We start from the raw sequence: 17,885 nt of genomic DNA on the forward strand, positions 1-17,885 counted from the left end.
TGTAATATAAATTAATTAATTGTTAAATAACTGAATACACCTATTTAGTAACATTCATTCTTGTATTGGATTATAACTTCATCCAATTCGAAGGGGAATATTTCAAGCAAAAGAAAGGCGTAGTGATGGGGGCTTCATGTGCCCCCATCTTCGCCAATCTGGTCATGCTTGAGTGGGACACCAAATTTTTGTTTTCTAGTCAATTTTTTTCTCATGTGGTGTATTACAATCGATATTTGGACGATATATTAATTTTATGGAATGGCCCCACCAACAAGATCCCCCCTTTTATTGACTATATTAACCAAACTACTGACGTTTTGAAATTTACGTACCAGTTCGATACAATTGGTATTTCCTATTTGGACCTTTTCATCAGTCACTCAGACAATGGGTTTGTGTCCCATATTTATAGAAAATAAACATTTTCTAATGACTACTTGCAATACAGTAGTAACCATCCTAGGCATGTTTTCAAGAATGTTTTTAAGGGACAATATATCAGGGCAGCCCGGATGTCTTCCCATAGAGACATTATGTGTAAGGAACTTGAATTCATCAAATCTATGTTCCTTGGCAGAGGGTACCCTATCTCATTATTGGATGATGTTGTATCTTTTGTTAAAGGTGAATGGGGCAATAGATGCCCCCCAATTTTGGGTGTGGGTTCCCCTATGATGAATAGGGATGATTCAAATGCTATGAACAAGCAGAGAGTGTGTATTTTGACTTATTCACCTTATATCCAACACATTAAGAACATTATTTGTGAGCATTGGAAGCTGTTTAGTGTAGACCACAATTTAGAAGTTATTTTGGGTAAGACACCTATGTTTGTGTTTAAGACTGGACCTAACCTCAAGAGCCTACTTGAGACGAGGACCAACACTAAACACAAACATGGAGGGACAAGGAAATGTGGACGTTGTAGGCAGTGTGATGCCATTAGAGAAGACGATGATATTAGGTTGGCAGACTTTAAGAAGACATATGTGAGATGCAGGGCAGGGAATTGTAATACTACGAAAGTTGTTTACATTGCTACTTGTTTGGCCTGCCCAGCACATTATATAGGGAAAACTGAGAGGCACTTTAGAAAACGCATCTATGAACATCTATATAAAATTAAAAAGAAAGATCCTAAGAACGCACTTTATAGGCACATTTCTTCCTGTGGTGAAACACATAGGTTCAAATTTGCTATTATTGATACCGTGGAGTCTTCTCCATTTGGGGGCAACTGGAAAGCATTGCTTGCCATGAAAGAAGCTAAATGGCAAATTCTAACAGATGCTACATGATTTCCTGGAATCAATGACTATATCAGCATCAAGCCTTTCTTGATTTTGGCTTGAAGAAAGTTGAATGTTACTAAATAGGTGTATTCAATTATTTAACAATTAATTAATTTATATTACAGTACCCACTTTTGAATGTTATAAATCATTTATTATCAATTGGTATTATCAACCATTATTCATTTATCATACATTTTAACAAAAATATATTTACAATAGGGTGAGTGGAATATGATTGTTTTTATCTGTTCATTTGATTCAATTGTTTTTATTTGTTCACTTGTTATTAATTGATATTTGTTTTTGGGAGCTTGTGTCTTTAAATATAAGCTATTTTTTGGCGCCAAAAAAGGTTTTTAAATGGTTTTGGTAATATGGTTCGGGGTTCTGAGGAAGTCTGGATTATCAGATGAAAGCGCTTAACCTCTGGTGTTCATTATTGTCGTTGGAACTATTTTGTCAAATTTCAATAAACCATTCATATCCCTGGACAAGCCATGGATTCCTTGGGTTGACAATAAAAAAAAAGACTTTAAATGCACATAAATGGCTATCACACTTGAGTGTGTAGCCTACAACAGTTAAACAGGTAATTTAAAGACAAAAATGACTATGTTAAAGTGCAGGCATTAAAACAAGTACAATATGTAGGTGAAACAAGCTTTTTCAATCACAGAAACTCTAGAAAATCAGGGTTTTAGGCGGAATTAGCTAAAGGCAGCAAGAAAATGCAGAAAAATGATACTTAATCACTCCAAAGTTTCTCCTTTGTCTCTCTGCTGCTGCAGAAGTCTGCAGGGCACCAGGCAGGAGCTTGCTGAGCTGTATAATAGCACAAAAACCTTGCAAATGTGGGTTTTATAGCAGGGAAATGAAAGAGATAAAAATTAGCCCATAATGGCCAATAAACTACTAATTTCTGGGCTGAAACCACTCCTCCAGGGACAGATAGTCTGCTCAAAGCTTCCTCTCTCACAGTGAAAAGAGAAACTTATTTCTATCCAAGTAAGGTATGGGCAAACACAGAAACTTGTAACACTGCCCTGAATTCAGCACAAACCTAAAAACTGGACTATACTAGTTCAGAAAAGCAGGAAAACAAGTACTTGTTTTTTTTTTTGTTTATTTTCAGATAATAAAGCAGATACAATAAAAAAAAAGAGAATAGTGAAGACGAACCACAAAATCCAATCAGCACACAGTCAACCCAAGGAATCCACGGCTTGTCCAGGGATATGAATGGTTTATTGAAATTTGACAAAATAGTTCCAACGACAATAACGAACACCAGAGGTTAAGCGCTTTCATCTGATAATCCAGACTTCCTCAGAACCCCGAACCATATTACCAAAACCATTTAAAAACCTTTTTTGGCGCCAAAAAATAGCTTATATTTAAAGACACAAGCTCCCAAAAACAAATATCAATTAATAACAAGTGAACAAATAAAAACAATTGAATCAAATGAACAGATAAAAACAATCATATTCCACTCACCCTATTGTAAATATATTTTTGTTAAAATGTATGATAAATGAATAATGGTTGATAATACCAATTGATAATAAATGATTTATAACATCCAAAAGTGGGTACTGTAATATAAATTAATTAATTGTTAAATAACTGAATACACCTATTTAGTAACATTCATTCTTGTATTGGATTATAACTTCATCCAATTCGAAGGGGAATATTTCAAGCAAAAGAAAGGCGTAGTGATGGGGGCTTCATGTGCCCCCATCTTCGCCAATCTGGTCATGCTTGAGTGGGACACCAAATTTTTGTTTTCTAGTCAATTTTTTTCTCATGTGGTGTATTACAATCGATATTTGGACGATATATTAATTTTATGGAATGGCCCCACCAACAAGATCCCCCTTTTTATTGACTATATTAACCAAACTACTGACTTTTTGAAATTTACGTACCAGTTCGATACAATTGGTATTTCCTATTTGGACCTTTTCATCAGTCACTCAGACAATGGGTTTGTGTCCCATATTTATAGAAAATAAACATTTTCTAATGACTACTTGCAATACAGTAGTAACCATCCTAGGCATGTTTTCAAGAATGTTTTTAAGGGACAATATATCAGGGCAGCCCGGATGTCTTCTCATAGAGACATTATGTGTAAGGAACTTGAATTCATCAAATCTATGTTCCTTGGCAGAGGGTACCCTATCTCATTATTGGATGATGTTGTATCTTTTGTTAAAGGTGAATGGGGCAATAGATGCCCCCCAATTTTGGGTGTGGGTTCCCCTATGCTGAGTAGGGATGATTCAAATGCTATGAACAAGCAGAGAGTGTGTATTTTGACTTATTCACCTTATATCCAACACATTAAGAACATTATTTGTGAGCATTGGAAGCTGTTTAGTGTAGACCATGATTTAGAAGTTATTTTGGGTAAGACACCTATGTCTGTGTTTAAGACTGGACCTAACCTCAAGAGCCTACTTGAGACGAGGACCAACACTAAACACAAACATGGAGGGACAAGGAAATGTGGACATTGTAGGCAGTGTGATGCCTTTAGAGAAGACGATGATATTAGGTTGGCAGACTTTAAGAAGACATATGTGAGATGCAGGGCAGGGAATTGTAATACTACGAAAGTAGTTTACATTGCTACTTGTTTGGCCTGCCCAGCACATTATATAGGGAAAACTGAGAGGCACTTTAGAAAACGCATCTATGAACATCTATATAAAATTAAAAAGAAAGATCCTAAGAACGCACTTTATAGGCACAATTCTTCCTGTGGTGAAACACATAGGTTCAAATTTGCTATTATTGATACCGTGGAGTCTTCTCCATTTGGGGGCAACTGGAAAGCATTGCTTGCCATGAAAGAAGCTAAATGGCAAATTCTAACAGACGCTACACGATTTCCTGGAATCAATGACTATATCAGCATCAAGCCTTTCTTGATTTTGGCTTGAAGAAAGTTGAATGTTACTAAATAGGTGTATTCAATTATTTAACAATTAATTAATTTATATTACAGTACCCACTTTTGAATGTTATAAATCATTTATTATCAATTGGTATTATCAACCATTATTCATTTATCATACATTTTAACAAAAATATATTTACAATAGGGTGAGTGGAATATGATTGTTTTTATCTGTTCATTTGATTCAATTGTTTTTATTTGTTCACTTGTTATTAATTGATATTTGTTTTTGGGAGCTTGTGCCTTTAAATGTAAGCTATTTTTTGGTGCCAAAAAAGGTTTTAAATGGTTTTGGTAATATGGTTCGGGGTTCTGAGGAAGTCTGGATTATCAGATGAAAGCGCTTAACCTCTGGTGTTCGTTATTGTCGTTGGAACTATTTTGTCAAATTTCAATAAACCATTCATATCCCTGGACAAGCCATGGATTCCTTGGGTTGACAATAAAAAAAAAGACTATAAATGCACATAAATGGCTATCAGACTTGAGTGTGTAGCCTACAACAGTTAAACAGGTAATTTAAAGACAAAAATGACTATGTTAAAGTGCAGGCATTAAAACAAGTACAATATGTAGGTGAAACAAGCTTTTTAAATCACAGATACTCTAAAAAATCAGGGTTTTAGGCTGAATTAGCTAAAGGCAGCAAGAAAATGCAGAAAAATGATATTTAATCACTCCAAAGTTCTCCTTTGTCTCTCTGCTGCTGCAGAACTCTGAAGGGTACCAGATAGTAGCTTGCTGAGCTGTATACTAGCACAAAAACCTTGCACATGCAGGTTTTATAGCAGAGAAATGAGAGAGATAGAAGTTAGCCCATAATGGCCAATAAACCACTAATTTCTGGGCTGAAACCACTCCTACAGAGACATATAGGCTGCTCAAAGCTCCCTCTCTCACAGTGAACAGAGAAACGTCCTTCTATCCAAGTAAGGTATAGGCAAACACAGAAACTTGTAACATAGCCCTGAATTCAGCACTAAACTGAAAACTGGACTCTACTTGCTTAGAAGGGTGGGAAAACGAGTATATATATTTTTTTTTTTTTTTTTTGTTTATTTTCAGAAAATAAAGCAGATATAATAACAAAAACACTTTAGATGCACAGAAATGGCTATCCCACTTGAGTGTGTAGCTTACAACAGTTAAACAGGTAATTTATGACAAAAATGACTATGTTAAAGTGCAGGCATTAAAACAAGTACAATATGTAGGTGAAACAAGCTTTTTCAATCACAGAAACTCTAGAAAATCAGGGTTTTAGGTGGAATTAGCTAAAGGCAGCAAGAAAATGCAGAAAAGTGATATTTAATCACTCCAAAGTTTCTCCTTTGTCTCTCTGCTGCTGCAGAAGTCTGCAGGGCACCAGGCAGGAGCTTGCTGAGCTGTATAATAGCACAAAAACCTTGCAAATGCGGGTTTTATAGCAGGGAAATGAAAGAGATAAAAATTAGCCCATAATGGCCAATAAACTACTAATTTCTGGGCTGAAACCACTCCTCCAGGGACAGATAGGCTGCTCAAAGCTCCCTCTCTCACAGTGAACAGAGAAACTTCCTTCTATCCAAGTAAGGTATATGCAGACACAGAAAAGTACAGTTGTGTACTCTTACCATAAATGTAGATGTTCGAGTATGTCCACTTTTACAGTCATTACTGTAGGGTTCTTCCTGCTGGCAGCAGCCATCGATCGGCCAGAGTCCCAAAGTCAGGTCCAACGTCGGCTGAAGTCACTCCTGCCCTGACATCAGTGCACCAGGGGTATAAAGACCTCAGCCGACGCCATTTTCCCCAATTTTTCTTGCCCCAGATGTCAGGTGCCCAAAAATAAAGGCCAAAAGCTTAATCAAAAGAAAAAGCAAACATAAACCAGAACATTCCAAATATCACCAGCAAACATACCTCAGAGAAAAAAGAAGTGTCAAGTAGACACAGACAGCACTCACAGAACAACAAAAGAGGGGATAGGAGGGAGGATAACCCAGACTGTAACAGTGAACATACTCGAACATCTACATTTATGGTAAGAGTACACAACTGTACTATGTTCATCATGGTTCACTGTTACAGTCATTACTGTAGGGTTGAATCCCAAAGCTACGAAAGGTTGGATGGAGAAGGAACAGAAGTGGTGGCTACAAAACCCTGCAGGACTGCAGAGGCAAAGCCTGCCCTAGATTTAGAATAGAGATGGAGGTTGTAGTGCTTAGAAAAAGTATGCACAGAACTCCAAGTTGCAGCTTCTAAGATCTCCTTGGTAGGAACTCCACTGAGAAAAGCTGCCAAAGTGGCAGTAGCTCTGGTAGAATGTGTTCTAACATTAACAGGAACTGGTTTGCCATGATGAGAGTAACAGAACTTGATGCAGTGGGCAATCCACTTAGAAATAGTCTGCTTAGTGATTGCTCTCCCCTGTGAAGTAGAAGCATAAGCCACAAACAATTGGTCAGATTTCCTGAAAATCTTAGTCCTGTCCAGGTAAAAATGAAGCTGCCTGTGTATATCTAAAGAATGCAAAATACTTTCCTCTTCACTTTGAGGATTAGGATAAAAGTTAGGTAAATGAATAGTCTGATTCAAGGCTACTTTTGAAACCACCTTAGGCATAAAGGTGGGATTAGTCCTCAGGGACACCCTGCCCTGATGAAAAATAATAAAGGGTTCCACAGCCATGAGAGCTTGTAATTCCGAAACTCTTCTGGCAGAGGTAATAGCTAAAAGAAAAGCAGTTTTCCATGATAAAACTTTAAATCTGTGGAAGCTGCAGGTTCAAAAAGAGACAAAGTTAACTTTTCCAAAACAAAGTTGAGATCCCAAGTGGGAACTGGTGCTCTTAAAGGGGGCCTTATGTTCTTTGCCCCTCTGAGAAATTGCTTAAGTAATGGATGAGAAAAGATTGGAGGATCTGTATTGTAATGTGCAGAAATAGCAGAAGCATGAATTTTGATAGATGAAAACGATAGGCCCTTATGTAACATCTCTGTTAAGTATTGTAAAATCAGAGGAATGTTTGGAACTGCAGAATCAAAACCCTGGGCCTGAGTCCAGAAGCAAAATCTTTTCCATTTACCTGCATAAGATTTCCTGATGCTGGGCCTTCTAGCTTCAAGGATTACATCCAGTACCTGTTTGGTAAGGGTAGAGCTGTTTAAAGACCCTGGATCCGCCAGGCTGCTAGATTCAGAGTTTTGACATGGCTGTGCAGGATCTGGCCTTCTCATTGAGACAGTAGATGTGGAATTTGTGGCAAAATCCAGGGTGGGCCCTGAGCCAGGTTCATCAGGGTGGAATACCAGAATTGCCGAGGCCAGTTGGTATCCAGTAAAATAATTTGTGGTCTGTCCTGTTTGATTTTCAGAAGTACCCGTGGTAGAAGAGGCAAAGGAGGAAAAGCATATACTGAGAAGTGTTTCCAACTGAATGAAAGGACATCCACTTTCCATGCTAGCTTGTGGTAGGTCCTCGTGCAGAATGTTTGACGATGGTTTTGGGGAGATGCAAAAAGGTCTATGTCCAGGCACCCCCACGCCTCCATTATCATCCTGAATATCGAACATCCAACATCCATTCGTGTGGATCTGAAAGATTTCTGCTTAGACTGTCTGCCAGAGTGTTGTCCTTTCCTGGCAGGAATTGAACTTGTAAGTCCACCTTGTTGGCTAGTGCTGTGTTCCACAGAGCCATGGCCAATCTGCACAGGGGGTAAGAGTGAGAGCCTCCCTGCTTGTTTATGTACCACATCACCGTAGTGTTGTCTGTCTTTATCAGTAATTGCCCCGGTAGATCTTTAAAGGCTGTCAGGGCATTCTGTACAGCTAGCATCTCCTTCAGATTTATGTGCAGATGCATTTGGTCCTCTGTCCAGGCACCCTGAAGACATTTCCCTTGCATGTGGGCTCCCCATGCATAATCCAAAGCATCCGTCATTATGACTTGATTTGCTGGAATGGGACAGAAAGGCCTCCCTTTGTTCTGGAGACAGGCCTCGGCCCACCAAAGAAACTCCTGCGGGAGAAAAGGCAAAATTGCGATCACTGTTTCCAAACTGTGGCAATGCTGAGACCATACACTCTTGAGGTACCACTGTATCTTCTTCATATGCAGTCTTGCATATGGTATTAACAGAATGCAGGATGCCATGTAACCCAAAGCCTGCAGAATTTTTCTTGCAGACAGTTGACTCATTAAAGCCAGATTTTTGAAATAAGAAGCCAGTTGCACTTTTTTGTCTGGTGTCAAATAAGCAATCTGTAATGCTCAGAAGCGCACCCAGGAAAGTAATCTGCTGCATGGGCACCAGGTTTGATTTCTGTAGCTTCACTGTGAACCCTAGGCACAAGAGAAGATGCTGCACAAATGCTAGATGCTGAAGTAAAGTCTCCTTGTTGTCCGCTTGAATGAGACAATCGTCCAGATAAGGGCATATTTGAATATCCTTCTGTCTGCAAAACGCCATTACTGGTGCCAGGAACTTTGTAAAGACCCTGGGCACAGTAGATAAGCCAAAGGGCAGCACAGAGAACTGGTAATGCTTCGAGCCTGCTTTGAATCTCAGGTACCTTCTGCACTCTTGCCATATGGGAATATGTAGGTAAGCCTCCTTCAAGTCCAAAGTCACCATCCAAGCACTCTTGCTCAGCATAGGCAGCAGCTGCTGCAGAGTGAGCATCTTGAATTTTGGAATTTCTAGGAAGGTGTTCAATACGGAAAGGTCCAGGATTGGTCTCCATGTGTTTTCCTTCCTGGGAACCAGGAAAAGTTTTGAATAAAACCCTTGTCCCATTTCTGAATCTGGTACCAGTCCTATGGCCCTTATATCCATGAGGGACCGAACTTGCTGTTGTGCCTCTGCCCATTGATGCTTTGGCAGATCTGGCCATCCGTTTGATTTTGGCAAGGTATGGAAATGAAACTTGTAACCCCTTGAAACTATGTCCAGAACGCATTTGTCTTGGGTTATGCAGCTCCAATTGTGATAAAAAAGAGAGATTTTTCCTCCCAAGACGCATCCAGGAGGGGAGCCCCTGGAGCTAGTAAGGGAGAGTCATAATGACTGTTTCCTGTAAGGTTGTGACCTATCTTCTCCTCCCTTGGGAGAGGGGGCACTCCACTGCTTATTTCTGAAAGGGGGCTGTGCCTGACCTCTACTTCTGGAATGCCTGTATCTGCCTCTCTGAGGTCTGTCCAAGCTCGGAAAGGACCAAGGTTTAGCTGGCCAATTCCTGCTAAATCTAGGGGGTTGTACCTGTAGAAAATCCTTAACCGTCTGCATAGATTTGGCTTTGTCTTCCATTTTCTTCAATACTCCCTCAGCTTTGGTCCTAAACAAAACATTGTGTTGCAAAGGGGCATCTAAAAGTTTTGCTTTAACCTGCTCAGGCAAACTTTGCTCCTTTAACCAAGCATGCCTTCTAATAACTGTGCCAGTTGCTGCAGCCCTGCAAGAAGCCTCCAAAGAATCAAAACCACAGTGCAGGGTATGTTTACCCACCTGCTCAGTAGCATGCAATAAATCCTGTAATTCCTTATTGTCTGTACCACCAGAAACAGCAGACATCTTTTGCTTTAACACAGACAATAGGTATTGCTGATATTTCAACATATGAAATTGACAATTCAAAGCTCTAATGGACAATGTAGCAGAAGTATAAACTTTTTTCCCCCATCTTTCCAAGGCTCTGGACTCTCAGTCAGAGGGAATAGGATTCTTAGCAGAGGCTGCTTTAACACCCTTAGGGCCCTGAGAAATAGTTTCTGGATCAGCTAAAGGATTCTTAAAAAGATATTTGTGGGAATCTGGAACCCTATAATATCTAGCCGGTTTGACAGGAGCAGGAGGAAAAGAATCAGGAGAGAGAGATGCCTCTGTAAAAACATCATCCACAATGTCCAATACAGGGGGAATAGCCAGGGGTCTATGCTGTGAGAGCAGATGAAAATCCCTAAGCCTTTTCTTGGATTCAGAGTATTTCTGACCTTCCCAATGAAAATGCTCTCTCATGTCATGCAAAGTTTCCCCAAATGAATAATCCTCAGGAGGAGAGGCCGAAGGAAGGAATTCTTCAGCATCAGAATCCTCATAAGGAGGAAAGGAATAATCCTGCTCAGAGGAAGAAGCAGAAGAAATTGAAACTTGATATGAGGAATCATAATCTCTCTCTAGCCTAGGTCTCTTGTCAGGAGGGGGATGAGAACCCCTGATCATAGTTAACAGGTCTTCAGCCATTTTAAGCATCTGTCTTTGAGGTCTAGGGCCCTGAACAGAAGGTGCCTGTGCATGCTGCTTTGTCTTTGCCGGAGCCTTAGTCTTTGCCTTTGTCCTTGACTGCAAAACTGGAGTCATCTTTACATGAAGCTGTGTAGGCCTAAAAACTCCCTCAGAAGCCGGTGCCTGCACAGCTGCTCTGGACCCATCTGAGGGAGCATTATCCGGAGGTCCAATCCCTGGTAATTTTGAAGGTCCCATCAGCTCCTCATGGGAGTCGGTACAGGCAACCGGTTCAAAAGTGGCGGACAACAGGGGCTGCGAAAGCACCTCACTGACGACCGACAGACTGGCAACTGGCTCTGGTTGAATAAAGTCGTCCACTTTGGACCTCGGATGCCTGTCTTTATCCTTGCACCTCTTATACACTGCAGTAGCCGGATAAGAATCCGACGACATATTGTAATTAAATCTTTTTCCAAAATAATGGAAGGAAAAATCGTACCTACGCCTAATAGTGCGTTGATTAAACTTAGCACAAAACCTACAATTAGCTATGTCGTGGTCAAGACCTAAGCAAGGTATACAGTAAGAGTGAAAATCCTTATGAGGTATTTGCTTCCCACCAGAAATACAGTTATTAAATTTTTCTGATATCGGACTGGAGCAAGAAAATTGTTTCCCCAATGGGGTACTTAGCTTAAAAGAAGAAGTCTTCAATACAAAAGCCACCAAAAATAAACAGGAGTCGGCCAACCGGCACTTGCAAACTGCTTTACTATGGGCACCACATGGCAAGAAAGACTGGGGAAAATGGCATCGGCTGAGGTCGTTATACCCCTGGCTCACTGACGTCAGGGCAGGAGCGACTTCAGCCGACGTCGGACCCGACTTTGGGACTCTGGCTGATCGAGGGCTGCTGCCAGCAGGAAGAACCCTAAAGTAATGTTTGTAACAGTGAACCATGATGAACATCTTGTAACACAGCCCTGAATTAAGCACTAACCTGAAAGCTGGACTATATCAGCTTAGAAAGGTGGAAAAACAAGTATATTTTTTTTGTTTTTATTTTCAGAAAATAAAGCAGATACAATCAAAAAAACACTTCAAATGCACAGAAATGGTTATCACACTTGAGTGTGTAGCCTACAACAGTTAAACAGGTAATTCAAACACAAAAATGACTTTGTTAAAGTGCAGACAGTAAAACAAGTACAGTATGTAGGTGAAACAAGCCTTTTAAATCACAGAAACTCTAGAAAATCAGGGTTTTAGGCGGAATTAGCTAAAGGCACCAAGAAAATGTAGAAAAATAATACTTAATCACTCCAAAGTTTCTCCTTTGTATCTCTGCTGCTGCAGAACTCTGCAGGGCACCAGGCAGTAGCTTGCTGAGCTGTATACTAGCACAAAAACCTTGCAAATGCGGGTTTTTTAGCAGGGAAATGAAAGAATTAGAAATTAGCCCAAAATGGCCAATAAACTACTCAGTTCTGGGCTGAAATCACTCCTCCAGGGACTGATAATCTGCTCAAAGCTTCCTCTCTCACAGTTAACAGAGAAACTACTTTCTAACCAAGTAAGGTATGAGCAAACACATAAACTTGTAACACAGCCCTGAATTCAGCACTAACATAAAATTGGACTATACTAGTTTAGAAAGGTGGGAAAACAAGTTTTTTTTCTGTTTATTTTCAGAAAATAAAGCAGATACAATCAAAAAAAGACTTTAAATGTGGGGAAATGGCTATCACACTTCAGTGTGTAGCCTACAACAGTTAAAAATGTAATTTAAACACAAAAACAACTTTGTTAACGTGCAGGCAGTAAAACAAGTACAATATGTAGATGAAACAACCTTTTTAAATCACAGAAACTCTAGAAAATCAGGGTTTTACACAGAATTAGCTAAAGGCAGCAAGAAAATGCAGAAAAATAATACTTAATCACTGCAAAGTTTCTCCTTTGTCTCTCTGCTGCTGCACAACTCTGTAGGGCACCAGGCAGTAGCTTGCTGAGCTGTATACTAGCACAAAAACCTTGCAGATGCGGGTTTTATAGCAGGGAAATGAAATAGCTAGAAATTAGCCCATAATGACCAATAAACTACTAATCTGGGCTGAAACCACTCCTCCAGGGAAAGATAGGCTGCTCAAAGCTCCCTCCCTCTCTCACAGTGAACAGAGAAACTTCCTTCTATCCAAGTAAGGTATAGGCAAATACAGAAACTTGTAACACAGCCCTGAATTCAGCACTAAACTGAAAACTGGACTATACTAGCTTAGAAAGGAGGGAAAACAAGTATATATATATATATATATTGTTTGTTTTTTCAGAAAATAAAGCAGAAACAATCAAAAAACACTTTAGATGCACAGAAAGGGCTTTCACACTTGAGTATGTAGCCTACAACAGTTAAACATGTAATTTAAAAACAAAAATGACTTTGGTAAAATGCAGGCAGTAAAATAAGCACAATATGTAGCTGAAACAAGCTTTTTATATCACAGAAACTCTAGAAAATCAACGTTTTAGGCAGAATCAGCTAAAGACAGCAAGAAAATGCAGTAAAATGAGACTTAATCACTCCGAAGTCTCTCTTTTGTCTCTCTGCTGTTGTACAACTCTGCAGGGCACCCAGCAGAAGATTGCTGAGCTGTATACTAGCACAAAAAACCTTTGCAAATGCAGGTTTTGTAGCAGGGAAATGAAAGAGATAGAAATTAGCCCAAAATGGCCAATAAACTATTAAGTTCTGGGCTGAAACCACTCCTTCAGGGACCGATAGTCTGCTCAAACCTTCCTCTCTCACAGTTAACAGAGAAACTTCCTTCTATCCAAGTAAGGTATAGACAAACACAGAAACTTGTAACACAGCCCTGAATTCAGCACTAAACTGAAAACTGGACTATACTAGCTTAGAAAGGAGGGAAAACAAGTATATATATATATATTTTTTTGTTTGTTTGTTTTTTCAGAAAATATTGCAGAAACAATCAAAAAAACACTTTAGATGCACAGAAAGGGCTTTCACACTTGAGTATGTAGCCTACAACAGTTAAGCAGGTAATTTAAAGACAAAAATGACTTTGTTAAAGTGTAGGCAGTAAAACAAGCACAATATGTAGGTGAAACAAACTTTTTAAATAACAGAAACTCTAGAAAAACAAGGTTTTAGGCGGAATTAGCTAAAGGCAGCAAGAAAATGCAGAAAAATAATACTTAATCACTCCAAAGTTTCTCCTTTGTCTCTCTGCTGCTGCAGAACTCTGCAGGGAACCAGGCAGTTAGCTTGCTGAGCTGTATACTAGCACAAAAACCTTGCAAATGTGGGTTTTATAGCAGGGAAAAGAAAGGGATATAAATTAGCCCATAATGGGCAATAAACTACTAATTTCTGGGCTAAAACCACTACTCCAGGGACAGAGAGGCTGCTCAAAGCTCCCTCTCTCACAGTGAACATACTAGTTTCCTTCTATCCAAGGAAGGTATGGGCAAACACAGAAACTTGTAACACAGCCCTGAATTCAGCACTAACCTGAAAGCTGGACTATACTAGTTTAGAAAGGTGGGAAAACAAGTATATATTTTTGTTGTTTTTATTTTCAGAAAATAAAGCAGATACAATAAAAAAAAACACTTTAAATGCACAGAAATGGTTATCACACTTTAGTGTGTAGCCTACAGCAGTTAAACAGTTAATTTAAACTCAAAAACGTCTTTGTTAAAGTGCAGACAGTGAAACAAGTACAATATGTAGGTGAAACAAGCTTTTTAAATCACAGAAACTCTAGAAAATCAGGGTTTTAGGCACAATTAGCTAAAGTCAGCAAGAAAATGCAGAAAAATATACTTAATCTGTCAAAGTTCCTCCTTTGTCTCTCTGCTGCTGTAGAACTCAACAGGGAACAAGGCAGTTAGCTTGTTGAGCTGTATACTAGCACAAACATTTTGCAAATGTGGGTTTTATAGCAGGGAAATGAAAGAGATAGAAATTAGCCCAAATTGATCAAGAAACTACTAATTTAGGGGCTGAAAGCACTCCTCCAGGGACAAAGAGGCTACTCAATGCTCCCTCTCTCACAGTGAACATAGAAGTTTCCTTCTATCCAAGGAAGGTATGGGCAAACAGAGAAACTTATAACACAGCCCTGAATTCAGCACTAACCTGAAAGCTGGACTATACCAGCTTAGAAAGGTGGGAAAATAAGTATATATTTTTGTTGTTTTTATTTTCAGAAAATAAAGCAGATACAATAAAAAAACACTTTCAATGCACAGAATTGGTTATCACACTTTAGTGTGTAGCCTACAACAGTTAAACAGGTAATTTAAACTAAAAAATTACTTTGTTAAAGTGCAGGCAGTGAAACAAGTACAATATGTAGGTGAAACAAGCTTTTTAAATCACAGAAACTCTAGAAAATCAGGGTTTTAGGCGGAATTAGCTAAAGGCAGCAAGAAAATGCAGAAAAATTATACTTAATCACTCCAAAGTTTCTCCTTTGTCTCTCTGCTGCTGCAGAACTCCTGCAGGGCACCAGGCAGTAACTTGCTGAGCTGTATACCAGCTCAAAAACCTTGCAAATGCAAGTTTTATAGCAGGGAAATGAAAGAGATAGAAATTAGCCCAAAATGGCCAATAAACTACTAAGTTCTGGGCTGAAATCACTCCTCCAAAGACTGATAGTCTGCTCAAAGCTTCCTCTCTCACACTTAACAGAGAAACTTCTTTCTATCCAAGTAAGGTATGGGCAAACACATAAACTTGTAACACAGCCCTGAATTCAGCACTAAACTGAAAACTGGACTCTACTAGTTTAGAAAGGTGGGAAAACAAGTATTTTTTTTTTTTTTGTTTATTTTCAGAAAATAAAGCAGATACAATCAAAAAAGACTTTAAATGCACAGAAATGGCTATCTCACTTGAGTGTGTAGCCTACAACCATTAAACAGGTAATTTAAAGACAAAAATGACTTTGTTAAAGTGCAGGCAGTAAAAAGTACAGTTGTGTACTCTTACCATAAATGTAGATGTTTGAGTGCGTTCACTGTTGTAGTCATCACTGTAGGGTTCTTCCTGCCAGCAGCAGCCCCCGATCAGCCAGAATCCCAAAGTCTGGATCAGGCGCCAGCTGAGGTCGCATTTACCCTGACGTCAATGCGCCGGAAGGTATAAAGACCTCAGCTGACACCATTTCCCCAGTTTTTCTTGCCCCAGATGCCAGGTGCCCAGAAAGAAAAGGCTCAAAAAGAAACCATGCCCAAAACCTCAGCAGCCAAAATACCTCATAACAGACAATACTCAAGGAAAAAACAAAAGAGGGGATAGGAGGGAGGTAGCAGACTGCAACAGTGAACACACTCGAACATCTACATTTATGGTAAGAGTACACAACTGTACTATGCCCTTCATGGTTCACTGTTGCAGTCATCACTGTAGGGTTGAGTCCCAAAGCTAAGAAAGAGTGGCTGTAGGAGAAACAGAGGGAGCGGTCACAAAACCTTGCAAAACCTGCCCTGGATTTAGAATAGAGAGGGAGGTTGTAATGCTTAGAAAAAGTATGTACAGAACTCCAAGTAGCAGCTTCCAAAATATCCTTGGTAGGAACCCCACAAAGAAAAGCTGCTGAAGTAGCAGTAGCTCGGGTAGAATGAGTCCTATCATTAACAGGAACCGGATTGCCATGATAAGAGTAACAGAACTTGATGCAATGGGAAATCCACTTGGAAATGGTTTGCTTAGTGATTGCTTTCCCCTGAACAGTAGGAGCATAAGCGACAAACAACTGATCAGATTTCCGGAATATCTTGGTCCTGTCCAGGTATAGACAAAGCTGTCTGTGCACATCTAAAGAGTGCAAAAGACTTTCTTCCTCACTTTGAGGATTAGGATAAAAGGTAGGCAAATGAATAGACTGATTCAAGGCCACTGCCGAAACCACCTTGGGCATAAATGTGGAATTAGTCAGTAGAGATACCCTGTCCTGATGAAAAATAAGGAAGGGTTCCACAGCCATTAGTGCTTGCAATTCTGAAATTCTTCTAGCAGAGGTAATAGCTAAAAGAAAAGCAGTTTTCCAAGACAAAAATTTTAAATTCGTGGAAGCTGCAGGTTCAAAAGGAGACAAAGTTAATTTCTCCAAAACATAGTTAAGATCCCAAGTGGGAACAGGAGCCCTTATAGGGGGCCGAATATTCTTAGCCCCTCTAAGAAATTGTTTAAGTAATGGATGAGAAAAAATCAGAGGATCCGTATTGTAATGTGCAGAAATAGCAGAAGCATGAAGCTTAACAGACGAAAAAGATAGGCCCGTATGTAATAATGCTGTCAGATACTGTAAAATCAGAGGAATGTTCGGAACAGAAGAATCACCACCCTGGACTTGACTCCAGGAGCAAAATCTTTTCCATTTTCCCGCATAAGATTTTCTAGTGCTGGGCTGTCTAGCTTCAAAGATTACATCCAATACCTGTTTGGAAAGGGCAGAGGTGTTTACAGACCCTGGATCCACCAGGCAGCTAGATGCAGAGTCTCGACATGACTGTGCAGCATCCGGCGGTCCCATTGAGACAGTAGATGAGGGATTTGAGGCAGAATCCAGGGAGGCTCCTGAACCAAGTTCATCAGAGTGGAATACCAGAATTGCCGAGGCCAATTGGGAGCCAGTAGAATCATGTGCAGTCTGTCCTGTTTTATCTTCAGAAGTACCCGAGGTAGAAGAGGAAAGGGAGGAAAAGCATATACTGAGAGGTGTTTCCAACTGAATGAGAGGGCATCCACTTTCCATGCTAGTTTGTGGTAGGTCCTTGTGCAGAATGTTGGAAGTTGATGATTCTGTGGGGATGCAAAGAGATCTATGTCCGGACATCCCCAAGCATTTATAATTATCCTGAATACCCGAACATCCAACATCCATTCGTGTGGCTCTGAAATGTGTCTGCTTAATGCGTCTGCCAGAGTGTTGTCTTTCCCTGGCAGGAATTGTGCGTATAAGTAGACACTGCAGGTCAGAGCAGTGTACCAGAGATTCATGGCTAATCTGCACAGGGGGTAAGACTGAGAGCCCCCCTGCTTGTTGATGTACCACATCACTGTAGTGTTGTCCATCTGTATCAACAATTGTCCTGGCAGAAGAAGGTCCCTGAAGGCAATCAGGGCATTCTGTACAGCTAGCATCTTCTTCAAATTTATGTCAGGTGTGTTTGCTCCTTCGTCCAAACACCCTGAAGACATCTCCCTTGCATGTGGGCTCCCCATGCATAATCTGAAGCATCCGTTGTCAGAACTTGTTTGGTCGGTGGAGGACAAAAAGGCTTCCCCTTGTTCTGTAGACATGCTTCGGCCCACCAAAGAAACTCTCACTGGAGACAAGACAAAATCGTGACCACTGTTTCCAAACTGTGGTAATGC

Source organism: Protopterus annectens, chromosome 6.part0 (genome assembly GCF_019279795.1).
Source record: "Protopterus annectens isolate FY-2018-M chromosome 6.part0, PAN1.0, whole genome shotgun sequence".
Classification (NCBI taxonomy): Eukaryota; Metazoa; Chordata; order Ceratodontiformes; family Protopteridae; genus Protopterus; species Protopterus annectens.